At 41.8% G+C, this 18,221-nt stretch overlaps 1 long non-coding RNA gene across 9 annotated transcripts in view; it reads left to right on the top strand.

The window, feature by feature from the left end:
• Nucleotides 1-18,221, top strand: part of LOC146767541 (uncharacterized) — an 89,752-nt gene that overhangs the window by 14,902 nt on the left and 56,629 nt on the right. The gene's annotated exons all lie outside the window — the stretch shown is intronic.

Genomic DNA, 18,221 nt, shown 5'->3' with positions numbered 1-18,221 from the left:
AATAGAAGATGGCACCAAAAATGAAGAATATGACATACACCATCATATGACAAAACTCTGTCACTGTGGGAAAACAAAACAAAGCAAGCTATTAACACTTTCTGCTGTGCAACAGAGATATAGCCTCAAATGAGCATGCCTAGGCAGAGGATGAAAGGAATGCAAAGGCATCCTCCATTCCCTCTGAAAATATCAAAGGGATAAGAAATTAGTAGAGATAGAGGGCTATTCTTGGTGCCTCCTGTTGCTGTTCAGACAGACATTGAGCAGAAGGGGTACAAAAATCATGAACCACAGAGTAAGAGAGAGAACACAGGAGAGAGAAGCAGCATACTTTATCTGATGATATTGTTTATTGTAAACGTGCACACAGGCTTTCGAACCTCAAGGGATTGTCTGTAGTGCTGGTCTAACACAACATTCTTCCTCATATTTGTGCTCAGGCCAAATATGCCCAGCATTGCAGAGAAGGCTGGATTCTGCCTGTACCCCAAAACACATGGTTGCGAGGAAGTGGGGTACTGGACTGTGATCTCTATGGGCCAGGCAGCCCCACATACACAGGTCTCTGACACAGGAGAAGAGTTGCCCTCCTTGCTCTACTAAAAGCAAGGTGATCCTCACAGGATGAGTTGTATCTGGAAGCTGCTGTGGTCCCTCCCTGCCAGGTAGAACCCAAGTTTGTCATTTGATGTTGCCTATTTTCAGGGCAGACAGGCAGTATCAGGGCAGTATCAGAGCACTGAGGAAGCAAGCACTGAGGGAGAGAATTCAGGCAATTCTGTGCTGCTGGGTCTTGGCTGGGTGGTGGCAGGGCTGGCACATGGGTGGCAGCGGCAAACTCGGATGTGAGCTAAAATTTTCGCAGATCTGAATCCCAGTGCATGCTGAGACTTTGCTGGGATGACAAGTAAGGTGCTTGGCTTCTTTCCAGCCTGTGACTCCTGTTTTCAAGACACTTCCCAAGTCTTCCTCTCCCCATGCAGAGGAGAGTGGCAAAGAACACCCACACCATCCTTCACTGGGAGACTGTCACATTAGTGACACAAATATCATAGAGATAAGAGAAATTTGCATTTAAATATCTTCCTCCTTGGCTGGCTTGCTTGGATCTCTCCTAGGAAAGCCTAATTACTCCACCTCAGGGTGTTTTGGGACAAATGTTCTCAAAATACTTTACATTTTTCAACTTTGGTTGAGTATTTGTTTTGTTAAGTTGCCCCTACCCTCAGCTGAGCTTGACCCCCCTTAACCTAGCTAAATCACTTTTACTTTGCCCCAGTAGAAATGTAATTGCTTCAAGAAAAGAGGAGCAATTTTAAGAGAAGGGACAGAGCAAACCCTCCATAACCCACTGCATACTTTCATGACTAGATTGCTATGCTGAATGCAAGAAGCTGGGTTAAAAGACTTTGGCAAAAAAGTGCTCTTTTATGTTTCACATGAAGTCTTTAATCACAAAAATATAGATTAAAGGCAGTGTATGGGAAGAGGAAGTATTGTATTCTTGCTGTATTTTGTGGGAAAAGCCTGTCTAGGGTGTTGAATACAAAAGAACATGTGTGATCTATTAGCAGAAGATGATGTCCTTTGGCATGGAATCACCTAGACTCTCTTAAGCACCTAGACTTTGCATCTTTCCTTGGCTTGTCTGAGATAATCTGGGTGACTCTCTGTACACCATGCAAACTAGAGGATGCGTCTAAAGACAAGTGCAGACAGACATATGTGTTCTGCCTGTGGCCTGAGCTGGCCAGATGAGGGCCAGCTGTGATCCCTCATCTGTATATGTGACATTAGCATGTTGGATCAATATCTCCTGCTGAAAGGCAGGCATACTTGCTCAGGCACAACACCTGTAAGCACTTCTGAACCACACCTGGCTCTTGTCCATGCCAGCCAGAGGAGCCCATGCCCACTTGTGTAAGCCTGGTCTAAGTTAGTGCTAAAATCTTCACTTGCTCTAAGGAGTCTGGGTGCCAAAATGTTAGGCCCTGTAGTGTTTGGTGTTGTACTTTTGCTTATTTAACTCCTGAGTCTGAGGAGCTGGTCTAGAAATTGCACTGGGCAGAGCATGGGAAGTCTCCTACTGTGGATGCTGTGGTGTGGGGTCACTAGCAATCCAGTTTTGTCAGTGGGAAGTCTGACTCTCTTCTGAATGGTGAATAAATACTCCAAAATATAAGCCTCTATTATAAATTTTGTTCAAATTTGTCTTTTATCTTCAAGTATGTTGTTTCCAGGAGCAAGTGTTCTGACTCAGAGTTTATTCCATATTAATTCCTACAAGTTTAGTTCACTAACATAATAAATATAAATATATGATAAATATTGATGCATAAACATTCCCCAGAGAGGTTGCAGAATCCTTTTTATGAGACCCAGATACAAGATCCATATTTAGCACTGGGGAAAAATTATTTCCTTGTGTTCATTAGTGAGTGTAAAGGAATTTGGTTTTTGGAAGGTAGCAGACTACAGTTTTCTGCACTTTTTGGTTATTCTGGCCTTCATTTTTTAATTTCTTCAGACACTGGTATTGTGCTGTGTAATGTAGGAGAGATTCAGGTTAAAGACACAAAAAATATAATAGAGAAAAGTTCTAAATATCTTGATTTTTACATTGTGTATTTTTGTCTGAGATACTGGCATATATAACCATAATTGCCAAAGTCTTCTAACTAGTGCGTGTGCATGGGATTTAAAAATGCAAGCAACCCCATCAAAGGGCCTCTTGCTTTTTGATTCCCTGAGAAATGAATAATATTCAGCACATTTTTTGGAAACCGCATTTAAGTCAACCCTGAAAGTGGGGCTGCACATTTAATATTCAAAGAATTTTAACAACTTCAGCATGAAGTAGGAAAAAATAGAGTTGCATTTAGGATCCTGGTGTCTGCCAAAATAATACCCTCATGTTTTTCATCTTCAGAGCACTTTGCATAGAGTGAACGGACGTGTTTAGGTGCATTAGCCTTGAGCAGTCAGCTTGGTGGTGCTTAATGCATTCACTGAAAGACAGAGCAGCTTCCAGATTTAGCAGCCTCGTGGAGCTCGGTGTAGCCCAAAGGTCTGGCCCACAGCCTGAATCAGGCCCAGGAATGTTTGGCACAGCGGACAGGCACTGCTGCTGGATGCCCAGGATGGCCATCCTGGCAGGGAGCAGCAGCAGCTGGGGGCAGGGGAGCTCATCCAGCTGGTGCATACCCATACTGGGGCCATGCTGTGGGAGCCTCCTGAGCTCCAGTCCTGGATGCTCTGGCTTTTGAGGCTGGAATGCTTGACCTCACATTGCAGTTTCCACAGGACTCTGGGATTTTTTGTTATTTAGACATTTTTTTTTTTGATGTCACCAAGAATATTGTGGGCATTAATTTACTATCTTCACAGTTTTGCTGTGAGCTTTGGGTGATCTTATAATTCCCATTTTGCTGCTGAGAAACTAAGCACAAGCTCACTGAAAGTACCTTCTGTTGTTTAGTGTATTTTCTGAGGTACTGGGGCCCTGGGCCACAGAACACAGAATTAAGTCCAGGCGTTTTCACCCACAGCCAGGAGCATTCCTCCTCACTGCTGTGTATCCATCCATAGCCACTGCTGGCTATCCATCCATGTCTAACCTCTGGAAAACTAGGAATGTGACATGAGTTACCAACTGTTCTCATGCAACTTGGTCTGAAAACATTGTCTACTGTCAGAAGGGCTCCTTCTGGCATATGCTCAGAGACAGTCCTATCTCTAGGTAGTATTTCTTTTTAAGCAATTAAAGTGTTTTGCTTTCATCTGTAATTTGTATTTTATCCTCATAGTTTTTGTGGAAAATGTGGAAAGTCTGCTATGGACAACACTTGAATTCACTGCATAACCCAGCTCTTTCCAGGTGCACCAATTGAAGCAGCAATTGTATTTGAAGTAAAACAGCATGTGAGTGACTGTGCAGCTTTAATTCTGCATTTCCTCTCTTTGGAGACTTTGACTTGGCAATCTCAGCATCACTGTTGTGGAATAATTTATAAATGTACTGGTGGGTTAGGTAGAGGATATTTGGAGAGAGATGTGGATGTGTTTATATTCCTGAAACTAACAGCCCAAACAGTACATGATGTCAGTAGGCATCTCTTTTTAGAGAGGAAGAAAAGGGTATGGGTTATTAGAGGGACTGGAAGCCTAAAGCTGCTTTCTCAGTTGTGCTCAACTTGTGTTTTCAGTACTAAAGGACCTACAGGCAGTTCCCCAGTCCTGAAATGGCCAGGTATCCAAAGCTTCTCAGTTGCTTGACACAGAGCAGAGGTTTTGCTGTCAGTGAACTGTTCTCTGTGGAGGGAGGCTGGGATACCATTGCAGCAGCTGTCCCACTTTCTAAGACCAGATGATTTCATCTTCTTCTGGTGGGAATCCTCATCTGGGCTGCAAAGGTTTGATTAATTGTTGGATTTGGCCCAAATGCTTTTGTGTCAGAGATCCACATTTTGATCCTTAGAGCACATTTATGCAAATGCTAGGAATTTTGAGAAATTATTTTTACTTTTTTTTCCTGTGTTAATGAGAAAATGGAAAAGGTAGGTAATCTTTTCTTTTTCTATTGTATGTCCTTGCTCTATTGAACTTAATGACTATTCTTATGTGCTGTTCAGTAGGAGCAGAATCAGCACTGACTGCCTCCCACTAGAGTAAATCTGTCTGAGTGGATTTCCTCACCTTGTGTGCTCCATCTCCTTGATGTGACCCTGCGAGGTACTGTAAGCTACCCTGCAACTGTAGGCATGGGAGAGAAAAAAGTGAAAATAATGGGAGAATAATAACTGTCCTGCATGCATTGGGAAGGAGTGATCATGGATTGTTGAGCTCCTGTGCAAGGACCTGGTCTCCTCCCCAAGGCTCTGTGGAAGATGTGGAGAGGTTTAGACCCCTCTGTGAGTAGGGATTCCCACCATGCACAGCCCTGGGCAGGCAGGCAAGTTCCTCTACTTAGCTTGAAACTTCATGTCTGCTTTATATCTTTTACTCATGAACACCAAAAGGATCCTGGTTTAGCTCCACCATGTGGAGCTGGAGCTGCAGAAACTGCTGGTAGCCCTAGAGCTGAGCAGGAGCAGGTACATGACAACTGCTTGGGAAAGAAATAAGCAAGTGACACAGTGGCTTTAGAGGTCCTCCAGCAAACACCTCCAAACACAGGGCAAATCTGGCCTGGTTCTGCTCAAGGACACAAGTGTTTCAAACAGTGTCCACTGGAGAGCATGGAGCAATGCTGAGAGGCTGGAGAGAGTCAAAGGTCTGAGACCTTCCCTTGCTGCCTCACTCCTAATCTTGTCCCTCTTTGCCAGGGATTACATCCCAAGGACTGGCCTGATCCTTTGATCCTCTCTCAAAGTCTCTGTCAAGACTATCTCAAAATGTGGCCTCCAGCACCTTTGAAGCATCTGGCTGTATCTGTGAACCTAGGTGGGAAGCTACATAGAATTTCAACAGCTTTTTTTTTCTTTTTTTTTCTTATTTTTTCTTTTTTTTTTTTTTCCTTTTTAAAGCAGTTTAAGCTATTTTTAAAAGAACAAGATAATTTTATATTTCAAGTAGTGCTTTTCTGATTTATCTATTTACATTGTAAGCATAGAGAGGGTTTAAAGTACCCATTGTCCACATTAGCTCTTCTTGTCTTTTCTCTCATCTGCATCCGGAGGGCTTGGTTGCTGTGGTTTCTTTCATTTTCTAGACAGAACTGGATGTTGAAGAGATGAGAATTTATCCAAACAGGGTAGTGACGTTTGAACAATTCAGATCATCATCATAAACCAGAGAAGGAATGGGGCTGAAAAACAGACATTTTAGCCAGAAAGATCTGTGTATTTACAATCCAGGGGCTAGTTCTTGCTAGTTAAAGCTCAGAGATGATGCTTGAGGAACTAGTGATTTTTTTTTTGTTTTCATTTTTACATTGGAGATGTAAAACTAAGCTGCAGCTGCACTTAATGATCAAGGACATAAAACTACAACTGTGTGATATGACCTAGCATTAGGGGAGTCTGTACACTGACCACAAGAAACAGCTGGTTAGGCTTAATGCAGATTAACTGATACCTGGTGGCAAGGTACTTCTGTCAAACAATCGATTTCGCTGCATTATTTCAGCCCTTAGGATAGGTCTGTGCTGTCTCAGTTAATCCCTAGCAGATGTTTGGAGGAGGGCACACCTTGTGCCTGGCTGCAGCAGCGTGACCTTGTGTGGAGAGGAGCCGGTGCCGCTCGGGATGCGGCTTTGCCGCGAGGATGGGCAAGCCTGGGATGTGAACGGAGCCCACACACACATCCCGAGCACACAGAGCCCTGACAAATAGTGGTAACCTTTTAGGGGGAGCTGTGTAAATGATCCTTGTCAATACTACCATTAGATTAGTGAGGGACAGTGACTACTCCAGGGTGATGAACTACATTAGAGTCACTTAATAGAGCTCATTGCTAGTAAACTGACTCGGTGATTTGCTTTTCATCAGCTCTGCTGGCTTACTATTGAGGCTCTTCTGCTCAAATGGCATGTGAAATCTCTGGTGCTAGCTGGCACCTGTGGGGTTATTTAGCAGAAGTTCACATAAAGTCAGCCAGATTGGTAACAGCTACCCAGGTGCCTGTGAATTGTAAGTAATGCTGGCAAGAGTTTAGGACTTCTCCTCTGTCAGCCTTCAGTTATGTCATGTGTTTGTGCAGAAAGGGTACCTGTCTGATTTTTGCCAGTCCTGTTGTTTGCACGTGTCTGTATGTGTCTGTGGTTTGTAGCTTTGGAGTCTGTCCCCTGGCAGCTGCTGTGGCAGTGCCAAGGATCAGGGACTGAGTTCAGCCTGGGTGGAGGGTGGGTAGGTGACAGAAAACCACTGGCTCTCCTCTTTGGCTTCTCCATATACACTATAGGCCAAAGGCTTCAAACAATTGCCATTTTCTGCCAATCTTAGGTTTATATATTTGTGTGAAAGCACTAGATGGTTGTATACTCAAACACCCTCTGAAGAAGCTTTTAGCGTGAAAATATTGTGTTTAAAAGCCTGTCCATCACCTGAAACCCGATTCATATCCCTAGAATCAGGGTAGTGGAGATTTTTCGTGTTTCACAAAAGTAGTTGTATGAAAAGTTATGGATAACATGCAGGGCTGGGAGCTCCTTGATGGCAGCCCTGCTGGCAGGTTGTTCAGTGACTTCCACCAGATCCTTTAGCTTGGTGTCTCCACCTTTCTCTTATCATCCAGAGGGGTTGTGAAGGCAGGTTTATGCTTAGAATGATAATGAGCTCAGTGAAAAAAATGCCTGAGTATGATTATTGGCTGCAGCAATATTATACTTGGCAGCAAGGTGGCCTCTTACAATTATATCTCCAAGGATCCTGCAGACACATAAATGCCTCCAATTCTCCCACCAGGGAAAGGGGTCTGTGAGCTGGCCTGTGCAAGAGCATTTTGTCAGTGGAGGTTGGGTTTGGTTTCTCCAAGAAGAAAACATACTGGTGAGCTTGAGTACTACTCTCTACCTGGGCAGCAGAGCCCTTCAGGGCCAGGAGAGCACTGAACCCAAGGCCTGTGGACACAGCGTTGCTCCCTGCACTGATGGCTCACCTGCCTGCTCACAGTGATGTGTGCTCAGCGCATCCCATCACCTGCCTGTGCATCCAGTCTGCCCTGTGCTGCAGGGACCCAGAGTGCTGCAGCTCTCCTGGCAGGAGTTTTTAAGGCTCAGACTACAGTGACACGGCTCATTTCACTCACAGAGGTGGTGATACTCTGTCACCTTGCTTCTAGCAGATCCAGATCAGCTCTTTTATGCCCTAAGGAAAATATAGCCATATCCCAGGGTTGAGTGATGACCCTGCTGAGAAACTGGATGGAAAAATTGGTTTTTTTGCAATAGTATTATATTTCTTTTTACTATTAAAAGTGCAGCTTTTTTATTTCACTTGTGGCTTGTTCAAGCCTTTCAGAATTGTGTAGATGTTTCAGAAGGATTTTTTAGAGAAATGTTTCATTTTGAAGTGAAATTTGAAAATTTTAGGAAATTCTAGGACTCAGTTTGAAATCCAGTTTATTTGAAATAACAATGAATAGCAGATTTAGGTTGAAAAACATCACCAAGATTTTACTTCAGAGTTATGGGATGAAGATAAAGCAAAAAAAAACATAAGAAGAAGGATAAAGAATTCTTTTCCTCACAACAGGTAGCAATAAGAAATGAGAAACCTCTTCTGACAAGTATGAGTGTTCTCATGCTTTCAGAGGGATTTTTATCTTCTGGAAAACCAGTGGTTTAGGCAAATAATATTTACCCAAATACTCTTCTGATTTACAGAGCTGATTGAAAAGCATCAGCCCACATGGTAGCAAAGGCTGTGATTGTCATCCCCTGAACTTCCTACACTGCAGTGTGGTACTACTTTAACAGGTTCAGTGTCCAGGTGATTCTTATGGATCCCTCTAGCCTGGCTGGAAGGGTGGCTGCTCACTCCCGGGGAGGTGGTGGGAAACAGGGGGCTGGTGTGGGGTGGGAGATGCTTTTGAAGGGATATGTCCCTGCCTGGAGGGCCAGAGGATGGTCCCAGTTAACATCTGCCCTTGGCTCCATGTTGAGCCGTAGCCTGGAGTGTTGCCTGTCGCTGGGGCAGGGAAACACTGGGGACACACAGATAAGGTACTTGTGCTTCAGAGGAATTGGTTTCCTGTCCCTGGGTGACAAGGAAGTGTACTCAGCACATGTCACCCATGTCTGGTGAGCGGTCACCCTTGTTTGCTGTATTCCTGTCCCCTTGCCACTCTGTTTTAATAGGAAATCTCTTTGGTGCAGAGATTCTATTGATTTCATTTGTCTTCTCACCACAGTAATCTGGACACCATGGACTCATGTGAAAATAAAAAGTGAGGTGACTTATTTGCTGAGTCCCTAATGCAGAGAGTCAGATGGAAATCGGTTGTTGGCCATTGTACATCACAGAGCAGAGGTGTCACTCACAGTGAAACTCATCCTAGTAAGTGAGCTGGAAGCTCTTGCTCCCCCCACAGTTTCTGCATCAAGAATGAATTGCAGTAATCCCATGTTAAGGTGACACAGGTGCAGATTCATTTCCAAAACTGCCAGTCCCTCTGGACTCCTTGTTTTTAATTCTTTTTTTCTCCACTCATGTCAGTACAGCAGCAGATTTAAATGATGGCAGTGCACTGATTAAAATTGTATTCCCAAAATAACTTTGTCCTTTGGTATCATTCTGTGGGATGCTTTTGTTTGTTTTTGAATTGCTAGATTTTCAAAGTGAAATCTGAAGCAGAAATTGGATAGGAAAGTTTCAAAATAACTTCGCCAGAGGTATGCACTGCCTGTCCTTGGACAGTCTATTTTAAATAAAAATAGGTACAACCAGTAGCAAGAGAAGCAATTTATTCATAAGGGGATTGCTGAAGGAGCTGGCTGGTGTTTCCTTTATCTTTCCCCCTCTTACCATGTAAATCTGTATTACCCATGTTACCTTTTTGTGAACCTTTCAATTCACCAGCTGTGGTAAGTTATCTACAGTGTCATTGGTAGTGATTAGTGACTTTCATTTGCTTTTGGTGAAAATCTTGTGCTGTCTGGAGACTATATAAAATTTGTTTGCTGGCCTCACCTATCAATTTATTGCACCTTCCTCGTGCCCCTCTGGTGTTTGCCTCCTTGTGGAGGTCACCCAGTCTGAGTGACCACCTTGCCTACAGCCTCCTCTTTTCACTCGTCTTACACCTTGGGACTCTTTATTTTATTTTATTTTTTTCTTTTTGCCTCTTCTTCTTTTGAGCTACAAAGCACTAGGAAAAGTCCATACTCCAGGCAGCCCCTAATACTGATTTCCATAATCTCCTCTTTAATAGTCCTAGGGCTGCTAGTGGTCTTCTCAAATAGCCATGGAGAAGAAAAAGAGATTATTTCTGTAGGACATCCCCATATCCTACTTGCTCAACTCCACTTCTGATCTATATTTTCTATTTGTTAACTATTGCAACTAATTCATCTTTTTTCCTCAGCAGGGAGAGCAAGAACGTGGCACTTCTTCCTCTCTGTGGTGGAACTGCCCTGGATCCTCTATTGGGAGTTCCTTACCACTGAAATGAGCCCTTCATGGCACTAGGTCTAAAGTCTGCATGACTGCTAACCAGTGTTTCTCTTCATGACTGATTTTAGACCTATTTCCCTGGCTCACTGTCCTACTTGCATGTTGCATACCCCTGGAAGCAGATATTGCTGCATCTTTTAGATCAGAGGACCTCTCTGTAAATTTTTTTACTGTGTTACCATCATGCTTTTATTTGAAATGAGTGAAAGGAGTTGTACCATGTTGTGGTTCAACCATAGGCTTGACATGACTTCACAGAGAATTTGGACTCTTTGGACTACGATTTGGGAAATTTGGCAAAGAGCATTAAATGGAGTTGAACGAACTCTTTGCACCTTTGGCAACACCATTTCTTCTTTCTGGCATGATCAGGAGCTGCCATCTGTTCTGTCTGATGCTGTTTTCTGCCAGAAACCTTGGATTCTTACCTCTGGCTGCATGTGCTCTCTATATTCAAAGTCCAAAGAACAGGCTGACCTAGAGGCTTCCAGTTCAACCAAATTAATGTATTTCAGGGAAGAAGCAGAAAAGCTCCAAACTTGGATTTTTAAAAAGTCTGTGAGAATTTTATCCATAATTCTTTCTCATCCTTCTTAAAAATTCTGTTTCCCTTCTATTTACAATGGAAAAAGGATAAAGAAGGAGAAAAGATCTGAATAACAAAAAGAGTTATAACTCTTTTTTTTTTTTTTTTTTTGAGGAGGGGAAAGAGATGCTGGAAAACCTAAATGAAGCTTCTGCCAAGATTTGCTTATATTTTTGATAAGTGCAATTTTTCAATGAGAAAATTGTGACTTCTTTTATTTTTAACAAGTACTACTGAGAGCTCTGTTTAGAAAATGTTTCATGTATCTGCAAGGTAAAAACCCCCCATATTTGTCTGCAATAAACATAGAACATGAACCCATAATGGATGCCTGATAGCTCTTTATAAATTAGAGGCCAGTGTTCACCTGTGGCTATGCTGGTTTAACAGCACAAATCCTACTCTTTCAATCATGAGAGGAGAGTTTATAAGAGACATTACAGAGGACAGGAGGCACCTGTGTTTCCCATTTGCATATTAGCTAACATAAAGATTTAAAATATGGAATAACTTCAGAAGAAAATGCCAACATTTACCAAAGAGAGACAATACTGATATATTGGCTCAGGAGACATTTATGTTTGCATCCTCTGAGTGAGGGCTGTTTTAACTAGGGCTAGTGGATTTGTCTGACCAGCAGACTCACTCCTATGAGAAAAAGAGAACCCCTGGCATGACAGTATGCATGAGAATGGGAACTTCTGGGGGATGTTTTTTCCTAGGAATAGATTTGATATGCATATGAGCTTTAAAAGAAAGGTGGGATTGGTGGGATTTACCTGAGTGCTCAGTTTTTAAATTCTGTGTGGGTTTGTATTCATCTTCATATCTCTCAGCCACTTTGGAAACCTGACCTTGAAACATCCGATATATCCTCGTGGGCACATTTCAGGAGCCCAGGGGTGGATGAGACATGGATAAGGAGAAGTCACGATGGTGTGGAGCTTCTGCTGGTACAAAGAGACCATATCAATAATGCTAGTGAGACTTAATTACTGTGTCTGCTAGTGTGCCTTCAAATCTGTATCAGAGGAGAAGTGAGATTGGTGACTCCTTTTTGTTACAAAGTAGGAAAATACCTACTCTAAGATAGGTGTTTTCCAACTGATTTCTCAGACCACTAGAATTAATTACTTTTATGGCCGCTCCTGCAGATCGACCAGGCAGATTTCCAGGAAGGTATATCGCAACAGCAGCATGTAGTTGGAGGATTGCAGACAAAATTATCCTCAGAGGTACTAAGTAGTGAGTGGGCTGTGGGGGCACAGAATTTGCTTTTGTGGTGAAACACATCTGAGACAGCCTTAGTGGGAACACAGGACCTCAACATTGCCTTCATTGTGAAGAAGTGTAATATAAGTAGTTACCACCATAGGTTGAAAAAAGGCATTGCCCAGAGCATGCCAGTTCCCTGATCTTTTGGCACTCACTTCACAAGGAGGTGAAGCTCCATGTATGTGCATTTATTGTAAATATTATTAACTGTTATTGCTGTCGCTATTATTATTATTATTTATGTACCTGTGCTCTAAAATGACTGCATTGTCCTACAGGAGCCTTAGAATGGATTATCTCCTAACTGTAGTATGCAATGGAAATTTCCAGTTCCGTTTCGTTGTTTTACGTGTTTGGTTGTTTTGGTTTTTTTAATACAATGAAATTAAATGCAAGAATGTTGTAGCACAGCAATAAGGAAAAAAATTAATTGAGCAAAAGTCATCAAATGCAGAATTATGGTTCCCCCAGCAACTGTAATGAAGGCAGAGAACGCATATAATACGCTGGTGTTGGAGTGAACGCTGCACACTGCCTGGAATACAAATCCTGACTGTGTTCAAGGGGCTGAGTGATGATTACTGCGAGAACCATAACTTTGCATTTCCTGACTTTTTGCAATTAAAATCTCAACCTGGATGATGCATTAGCATAGGCTTTGCATTTAATTTGCTATTTTCTGTAGAATGTATGTGTGTGTTGATTGTGTTTGAACATTTCTTAGCTTTTAATATCATTTATTCTTTTGTAAAGGAAAAATAAGGGGAAAAACATTTACCACATTAGCTCCCTTCTTCTCACTGTCAGGGAGAGCTGGAGGAGAGAGGGAGGGAAGAAAAGAACAAAAGCCTTAGTGCAAGCAGTGCAATTAATTGCATTTTTAGCTCTAAGAGACATTTGCTGACAAATGTAAATGTCTATTACTGGTTTTATCTTAATATTTGTACAGACTAGCCAATCCATATGGGGATGGGTCTCCTCTGGATCTTTAACCCATACACAGTTGAACTAAACATCATTTACCTTACCATGACTTTGGAATGCCAGAAACAAGTCTGACAAGATCTTTGGTGGCTCCAAGCTCACAGTTTCTTTAGGCGATGATGTTAAAGTCCAGAACTCATGTCTGCAGTCCTTTGGACTGTTTGAAGCCCCAGTGACTTGAAAACCTCAAACTTGTGAACGTTTGGAAGAGTGTCTGCATTGCAGGATGTCACCAGAATCTTTCTGTGTCCTTTCTGTATCTCCTCACTTAGCCACAAGGGAATTTAATGGATTTAAGGAGGCTTCATGCCCTGACTAGCCCTAGCTAGCTGATATGTTGTGGGGTATGGTCAAAATCCCAGTGCTTTCAGTGGGAATGGTATTCCTCTGCATAATGGAAGATCAGACTGAAATCTACCAGTGCTAATTGGATTATAATGTTTTTCTTTAATTTTTATCTGCCTGGAAGTAAAGTCAACTTCTTTCACTGCCTGTCTGAGCCCTGGAAGCACTGGTAACCTTTTATGCAGAGCCCAGGGACCAAACCAGAGAAGTCTGTCCCTTGAGCTCGTCCTACACACCAGCTCTGTAAAGAAGCTCATGCTCCTCATCATCACCCTGGCCAAGAGCAGTCACTTGTTCAGCACTGATTTATAGCCTTTGGGCCTAATAAAGACCAGCAAGAAAGGAAGAATCAATGCAGCTGTCTCTGTTTATGCTGCAACTTTTATTTTTTGTTTTATTTGTTCTTAATGTGTTGATGCTTACATAATTTTGTTTGACCTTTGCTTTTGTTCTTTTGCGCTTTAACCTTTCGTAGCGGCTCCTTTTTTTTTGCTTTGTGCTCAACCATTTCATGATGATGACTTAAGTCTATTCCCTTTGTTCTGAGCCTTGTGCTTTTATATCCCACTCCCCACAGAGCCATCAAATTTCTTTTAACCTAAAGGCCTTCTGCTACCAAAGGTAAATCAGCCTTGTCTAAGCTCATTCACTTGAGCCCACCAAAGAGAGATTCCCCTCCCTTTCTGTCCATCCTCACATGAGTTCACGTCCATGTAAAGATGTCAGGCATCAAAGTTCAAAGAGAAAATAGCTTGGCACACATTTCCCAGATGCTGTCAGACTGTTGCTTAGGCTCTGAAAGAATTAAATTATGTGAGTACTCATGTTGCTGTCAGAGTCCTGATGACTTCCATGAACAAACACTGTTATCTCTAAACATACCTAGTATTTCTGAAAATCACAAAGTTCTACTTTATTGTTTAATTTATCAAAAATTCAGAAAAATGTGAAAGCCTACTACTGTTAATTAATAGTGGTGTGTAGGATGGATATATACTAAAACATGTGGATCCCACTTATCTCTATTAGAAATTACTGAATTTTGGAGAAAGAGATGTGACCTAGAGTAATATGGCTTAAAGCACTAGAAGGAATGGCATCCTTCCCAATAACAGTAGTATTTAGTCTTTTTATAGGTAAAATTTTTATCTTTTATTTTGACATAATGGATTTGGAAAAACTTCTCATGACATTCCTAGGACAAACAGGAGACAGACAGAATTAATTTTGTTAAAACATTTACTATGTCCCATTGGCAAACTGTGTTTTTTGTCAAACTCTTTTGTTCCTAACATGCACAAGCGACATTTCATCACATTTTTTGTCAACAGAATGTAATTTTATTGCAATCATTCTGTCAACAAAAAGAAATACCATAAAATCACTTTGCTCACAAACATAAATTATATGTTCATTTTGTTTGTAGAAGAAATGGAAAAATCAAAACTTTTTCTGTGGAGACAATGAAGACTGATAGCATTTGTTCTATGGACAAAATATTTGTGTTACAGGCAGCAGTTTGTGATTTTTTGGCTGGCTGGTGAGCAGAGCGTGCATGGAATTCAAGGTGAAGCAAAGAAGAAATGTTTGAATGTGTTTATTTCAGCCTTGATTCAGGACATTGAGATGAAATCAATGGACTTTGAATCAGGCCTTTGAAGGCCCAGATGTGATGCAAGGCACTGTATACACAGAGAGAACACAACCCATGGGAGGAGCGATGCCTTTTTGGAGAGGTGGCTGGGATGTCATGGAGGACCCTGTAGGGCATTCATGTGGCACAAGGTAGAGCATTTAGATGGCAGAATGGACTCCCAAGTTTGCCCTTTCATTTTACTGTCTGATGTCCTGATGTGTTCTTTTATTTCTTTTCTAAATAACTGCTTTCTTGCACAGCATAGGCAATGCATTATAGTCAAGATACATCCTTTTAAAATGGATTTTTACAGAATAGAGCCATTGCTCAAGAGTCTATATACTCCAGCACAATATGAGAAAAACGTGTGTGTATTTCAGTGATTGCCAGCTGCTTTCCATTTCCCCCATTATGGCACATGAACAGCTTCTTCTTTTGTCTTCATCTTTCAGCCCAGTAGTCTAAAAATGGCAAAATAGACATCGCAAATAATTGCTGGATTTTGAGTGTTTAGCTCACAACTACATGTGCTTTTTGATGACTGGTTGAAAACACCTGTGCAGAATTCCAATTTTACCCTGATGTATTTGGGGAATGAACATTCATTTTAGCTACTAGCTTTTCAAGATAATTGGTACCCAATCAGGGTATCAAGAAAAATAATGGTGTAAGATTGACTTCTTATACCACAAATGATAACCAGCATAAACAAAGGGTAGGATATACTGCATCAATTAAAGATGATTGTATAGATGATTTAGGTACAACTACAAGCATCTTGAAGGTTTTTTTCCTTTTGTTAAACTAGATGCAAATGGAGAATAAGGTGCAGAATCTGTACTGAACAGGGGAACAGGGATTTGTTCAGAGTTCATTTGTTGGCTCTGGCACTGAGCTGCTGGTTAACTTTAGGGAAATTGTTTCATCTTCCTGTGTGCATAAGCCTCGCCTATCAAAAAGAGGTAATGGTTTCTATTTCTCTAGTGCTTAATACTTGTGTGAGGAATGCTACAGAAAAAAAACAGGTTTGAAATTGAATAAATGAACATCTCCTTTTCAGTTTTTCATGCTCCAACACCTTCGCTTACTTTCCTATACACTTGGGCAGCTACTTGAAGCTGATAGGTCTTTCTCCACCTAGTCTCAGAGAGTTCTTCTCTCTCTTGTGACCAAGATACAGCTGCTCTGCTCCAAGATCTGCTTCTACATGATTGCAGACTATTTTTTACTTGGCCTTCCTAATTTCTCACTATTTTACCTTGAAGTGATCCAAAAGGCTGCTGCCAAACCCTTACCTCTGTTCACCCTGTGACACAGCCGACAGACTTGTATCTGAATATCATCTCCCACCCTCCTGGAGTTTTCTGATTTCCATCTCTCCTTGTTTCAACTGATAAGCAATGCCAAATGTGCTGCCAGAATGGCTTATTGGTTGACCTGTATCCAGCACTTGCCTTTCCCTCTGACTTCTCCTGTCCTGAGCCTGCACCTCCCTTCTTGGCTACCTCCAGCATCCATGGCTAGTACCCTGGAATGTCTTTGTGCTTAGCTGCTTCCTCAGGTATCTCTTTGGCCTTTGACAGTATTCATGGTTCAACTTTGGAAATATTGCATATTCCAGTCATCTTCTAGTAATCCTGCTTCTGGGATCACACTGATTTCCAGGGAACTTCTTTACGTCTATTGTTTTTGTATTTGGCATTGAGTGATATGTTACAAAGGGGAAGAAAACTATTCACTTGTAGCTCTGTGTGAAGTTTTCTGTGCTAGAACAGTTGGTCCTTCATAGCACCCAATGACTTTTGTAACTCTGAATGGATAAGCACAAATGTTCACAGAAGTTTAATACATGAGGATTTTAAAAAATATGGAAGGAAGAGATGAACAACTAATTTCTGAATGCTCAACAGTGCTGTAAAAAGCAACTGGTTGAGATGCAGAGAGTTTTGTAAATTTTCAGGGTCCTAGAAACAGCGTTGCAGACTATTTGAATCTTGTTTGCAAAACAAAATTTTTAAAAGATTGGGAAAAACCAACTCCTAGGGTTTTGTCTTCAGAAAGTGTATTACAGCTATGTATTAACACCAGAAAAAGACTTTGAGTTACCAATAAGTAAAATAGTACAGTACCTGGATTCAGGCATGCAGACTCACAGTTCATTTTTATGTGTCCAATAAGATTATTTTTATGCTACTTTTCAAACTATCCCAGAAGAGTATGGTATGTCAGTTCATGGGCTTTTATCACTGAGAATGGTGTTTTAAAGTACAAATATACATTCAGTCTTCAGTTATGAAATATTATCTTCCTTCAGAAGTCAACTGGAAGTCAGAGAAGAGATAAATTAATAATTACAAATGTTTCATAACTGCACATCAAGTCCAGTAGTCTTGCATTAATTGAAAATCCAAGCCCCTCGTGAGACCAATGAGAATTTTCTGTTGACCTTAACAGGGAGGTAAGCTCGTACACACTTTGAAGGTAAGCTCGCTTGCCCTTATTGGTGTTGGTTTCAGTTCCTTACCCTGAAACATGAATGTCCTTGAAGCAGAAAGTGATCAGATTTTACAGCCCTTCAGTCCTCTGGGTCTGTTTTCCACCCTTTCTGCTTCCCTCTGCAGTAAAACTGTGCACTGTTCAGCCTTTAACCCTTCTTTCCACTTGATCTCTCTCATTTTTGCAGTAATTGGTTCACCTCAGGCTCAACTCACTCAATCAGGGTGCAGTGAGCTGGCCAGAGGGTCTCACAAAGGTGCTGATTAACCACCTCCAGGACTATGACCCTCTGTCCATCTTCTGGTATCCTGCAGAGTCAGAGAAGGTGGGGACTGCGTGATCAGCATGAAAAGTTCATTAAAAAGTTAGCAAATAGCTTCTAAACAGCAAAGATTGGAAAATGGCAGCTCTGGAAACTCCTTGAAGCTCTATCAAAGCAATGAGAGCGCTTGATGGATTCTCTCAGCTGCAGCAGTGGCAGTGTCCCCAAGGTGAATATCAGGCAAATGAGCAAGGGCACACTGACTCCTAGGCTGGAGGGTGGTGGCAGAAGGGATCCCTGGTGGTGGTGCTGTGAGCAAGGGCACTGAACCTCTCTGTACTGAGTCTCACATCTGGATCACCCATTTTGGGGCCAGAATTCAGATTTGTTTGCAGCAGGAGGAAAGGTGACAGCAGGTGACACAGCAGCTCTAGAAAAGAATGATGGCAGCAGCCCAAATTTGGGAAATATAGCTGCACTTTTGATGTCTTTCTTAAGGAAACTACAGGAAATACAGGAGGG

The sequence above is a fragment of the Lonchura striata genome, chromosome 4, assembly GCF_050655825.1.
Source record: "Lonchura striata isolate lonStrDom1 chromosome 4, ASM5065582v1, whole genome shotgun sequence".
In the NCBI taxonomy this organism is placed as follows: domain Eukaryota; kingdom Metazoa; phylum Chordata; class Aves; order Passeriformes; family Estrildidae; genus Lonchura; species Lonchura striata.
The sequence above is the reverse complement of the archived record's forward strand: the minus strand, read 5'-3'. Positions and strand labels throughout refer to the sequence as shown.